Consider the following 4,609-nt stretch of genomic DNA (forward strand, 5'->3'; position numbering starts at 1 on the left):
CTGGTACCCGATAATTACTGTGTAACACATATAACACCACCGTTCAAACGTTTGGTTCACTTAAAATGTCCTTGTTTCCATGAAAACATACATGAAATGATTTGCAAAATTAATAGGAAAATAGTCAAGACGTTGACAAGGTTATAAAATAATGATTTTTAATTGAAATAAAATTGTGTCCTTCAAATATTTATTTGTCAAAGAATCCTCCATTTCCAACAATTACAGCCCATTCTAGTTGTCAATTTGTTGACGGTAATATGAAGAGTTTCACCCCATGCTTCCTGAAGCACCTCCCACAATTGGATTGGCTTGATGGCACTTCTTAGTGTATCAACGGTCAAGCTGCTCCCACAACACCAATACGGCTGTTGTAAATCAAAACCCCCTCCACCCCCCCCCCCCCCCCCCCCCCCCCCACCCCCCCCCCCCCCCCCCAAGCACAGATCATGTGACGTGTGCTGGCCTCCATTATAGACAGATAATAGACAGTGACTGCTTCCTTCCTAAATGATTTTGCATAGTTTGAGGCTGTGCTTTAGGGTTGTGTCCTGTTTGTAGGAAGAAATGTTGGCTTCAATAAGGCCGTCCACAGGGTACATGCGAATGGGTTTTGCTAAATGGGGTGATAGCCTTCTTCTCATCAGGATCCCTTTTCCGCTGTCCAAATGTCCAACTTTACCACCACCAAGCAACCCCAGACCACAGCACATTGCCGTCCAACCAGTCTTGAACTGCCTCCAGCATCGTTAATTTTTCATGCGTCTCCACGAATGTTCTTCGTTGTGATACCGAACACTCAAATTTTAGATTTAGTCTGTTCAGTGCTGTGTTTCTTTGCCGCATAGTAACGTCAGTGAATGATGGCTGTAGAGTCGTCAGCGCGCAGAGAGAGCAAAAGTTTTACGGAACAAACGCTAAATGTCCGCAGTGAAAACCAGGAACAGTACAAAAGGGGTGAACGCCAAACAGCAGGCGCTAAAACACAACCAACCACAGACCCACGTGTTTAAATTTAACTGGACAGCGAAAACGCCAAATCAATAATCCCACTCCTACGCTAACATGAACACACATAAGCCCGCTACAAACACTAGCGGGCGAAACTACCTAAAGTACACCACCTCCAAAACCCCAACAAGAAACAGGTGAAACAATTAGAGAGACTAAACGATAAAGGAAAAAGGATCGGTGGCAAGCTAGTAGACCGACGACGACCGGCACGGCGCACCGAAACGGGAAGGGGAGTGCACTTTCGTAGTATATTCTGACAGACCATCTTAATCTTTTTATTTTATTGGCAGTCTGAGATATGTCTTTTTCTTTGCAACTCTGCCTAGAAGCCAGCATCCCGAGTCGCCTCTTCACTGTTGACATTGAGACTGGTGTTTTGCGGGGTACTCAAAAAATAAATGTCCCTTTTCAGGACGCTGTCTTTCAAAGATAATTCTTAAAAATCCAAATAACTTCACAAATCTTCATTGTAAAGGGTTTAAACACGTGTTCCCAGCTGTTGTTCAATGAACATAAACAATGGATGAACATGCACCTGTGGAACGGTCCTTAGAGACACAAAGCTAACGACGTAGCACATTAGTCACAGTTATGAAAACTTAGACACTAAAGATGCCTTTCTACGGACTCTGAAAACACCAAAAGAAAGATGCCCAGTCGCGCTCATCTGTGTGAAGTGCCTTAGGCGATGCTGCAAGGAGGCATGAGGCTGCAAATGTGGCCAGGGCAATAAATTACAATGTCCGTACTGTGAGACGCCTAAGAAGCACTACAGGAGACAGAGGACATTGATCGTCCTCGCAGTGGCAGACCACGTGTAACAACACCTGCACAGGATCGGTACATCCAAATCACACACTGCGGACAGGTACAGGATGCAACAACAACTGCCCGAGTTACACCAGGAATGCACAATCCTCCATCAGTGCTCAGACCGTCCGCAATAGGCTGAGAGAGGCTGGACTGAAGGCTTGTAGGCCTGTTAGGCAGATCTGAAGGAGGCAATCCTCACCAGACATCACCGGCACAACGTCACCTATGGGCACAAACCACCATCGCTGACAACAGGACTGCAAAAAGTGCTCTTCACTGACGAGTCGGTTTTGTCTCACCAGGTGATGGTCGGATTTGCGTTTACGTCGAGAGATGAGCATCCCACTAGGCCTGTATATACTCTGGAGCGGGATCGATTTGGAGGTGGAGGGTCATCATGGTCTGGGGCGGTGTCACAGCATCATCGGACTGAGCTTGTGGTCATTGCAGGCAATCTCAACGCTGTGCATTACAAGGAAGACATCCTCCTCCCTCATGTGGTACCCCTCCTGCAGGCTCATCCTGACATGACCCAGGAAACCTTTGTGGATGTTATTAAGGTGGAAGGTTAGTTGCTGCTGTTACTGTGTGAAACATGTCTGAAGTAAGCAGTGCTTTGTTTTATCATGCTTATAAAAACGTTTTTTTTTTTTTTATTCAACAGAGAACACTTTTTTCTTAATCTCAGAACATCTATCCTGCCTCTCAGGTGGCATGGACCACAGAACCACGATCTGTCCCAAAAACACTACAGAACTCCACCATCAAAACCCCCGACACCAAAGGTCTGTACACATTGGAGAGCAGAGTGAGGATCCTGGGTAATGTCTCTAACTACCCCTACTTCTGTTTGGTCATCTCTGCAGACAAGGCCCAGGTGTGGAGCACCTCCATAAAACAGACAGGTATTCTGATCCTTCACCCATTTATCCACCATAACAATATTAAGGCTCCAAAAGTTGGACAAAACCAGCCTGTGACACTTTGGGTGAATGTGTCTCTATTTCAGAGGAATGTGTTGGAGTGGCAGGCTGAGTGCTGTCAATCCCCTGCATTGCTCCACATAACCTCCAGAACTTCTCCCTCACGTGGACCTTCACCAGAACCAATAAACCTACGACAGCAGAACCAGACTGACCTCTAACTTCTGGGAGGGCAAAAATTCAGAACATGCGCCATTCTTATAGTATTCTCCCTGTACACCAAGTCAGAACCGTGGGATAAATAAAGGGGGCATATAAGCAGACAATGAAAGCTCTTACAATATTCAATGATGACACTTCTCTAAAACAGGCTATAAACTGCATGTGCACCTCCAAGTCAGAACAGTAGGCTAAGTTATGAGGGAGAAAGGGACCAAATTATTAGGGTGATCTTCAGGTCGGAGCTCTAGAAAGAGGCCCGATAGATGACCAGTTGTCTTGACCTCACTGAAGTCTGAGATTTCCCATTTTGGAGTTTCCAGTTGTTTTGAACGTAGCAGAAGTCATGCTGGATTGACAGCATGGCCAATGTATTCAAAATTTTCTGGCCCATGGTATTTGCATGTGAATGTTTATCCTTTAAGCTTGTAAAAAAGACTCTTAAACCCAGACTTGGACCACACACCCTCTCCAACGAAAACTGTAGCAGGCTAGTGATTGCTTTGCAATGCTTGCAGTTAGCCTGATTCCTTCCAAACCACTCGTTGTTGAATTTGTGATTTCCAACTTGTTGTGTAATGTTTATGTCAAAGGCCGATGAGCACCGATACGTTTTATCTATAATTTCTCTTCATATGACAAGGATGGTAAATGAATTGCCAGTAGATGGTTGACTTGATTAAATAAGGATTTGTTCTTTAACTGACTTGCCTAGTTAAATAAAGGTTAAATAAAATAAAATAAGTAAGCATTGTTACTGGGGCTCTGTGAATCTCTTGACTTAGAACATTTGAATGATCCATATCGACACAAAATGCTATAATAGCAGTTCAAATCATGATTAATTGAATTCTATTGGGTAATTATAGGTGACATCTCTATTAGGAAAAAGTTTGAATGCCCATGAAATAATTTATGTACAAGTATCTGTGTATTGATGTCTTAATTTAGTGGCCAGTACATAGTGTACAGTAGATAGAACTGCAGTGAAACTTTCCAAAGCAAAGATAAGAGAGACATTTCTTTGGGAATAATGTCTCAGGTAATGGCAGGAAAGGAACTGCATTTATTCATGAATAACTTTAATGAACCGTTTTATTGAACATTAGCAGATTAAATTTCAATGCCAATATGTTGGCCCGTACTTATATTTTACATTTGATTGTATATGTACATAGTCTCAATAACATGATCGACATTTTTTACATATATATTTTTTTTTTGTTTTGTTTTTTTACGTCTTCAGTCTACACACAATACCACATAATGACAAAGCAAAAAAAGGTTTTTAGACATTTTGCAAATGCATTACAAATAAAAAAAACTGCAATATTAGATTTACATACAGTACCAGTCAAAAGTTTGGACACACCTACTCATTCAAGGGTTTTTCTTTATTTTTACTATTTTCGACATTGTAGAATAATAGTGAAGACATCAAAACTATGAAATAACACATATGGAATCATAAGTAATCATTTAGTAACCAAAAATGTGTTAAACAAATCAAAATATATTTTATATTTCAGATTCTTCAAAGTAGCCACCCTTTGCCTTGATGACAGCTTTGCACACTCTTGACATTCTCGCAACCAGCTTCATGAGGCAGTCACCTGGAATGCATTCCAATTAACAGGTGT

At 42.2% G+C, this 4,609-nt stretch overlaps 1 pseudogene; it reads left to right on the forward strand.

Moving 5' to 3' along the window:
• Nucleotides 1-2,422: 2,422 nt before the first annotated feature.
• Nucleotides 2,423-4,609, forward strand: part of LOC111950963 (uncharacterized) — a 7,292-nt pseudogene continuing 5,105 nt past the window's right edge.

Source organism: Salvelinus sp. IW2-2015, linkage group LG23 (genome assembly GCF_002910315.2).
Source record: "Salvelinus sp. IW2-2015 linkage group LG23, ASM291031v2, whole genome shotgun sequence".
Classification (NCBI taxonomy): Eukaryota; Metazoa; Chordata; class Actinopteri; order Salmoniformes; family Salmonidae; genus Salvelinus; species Salvelinus sp. IW2-2015.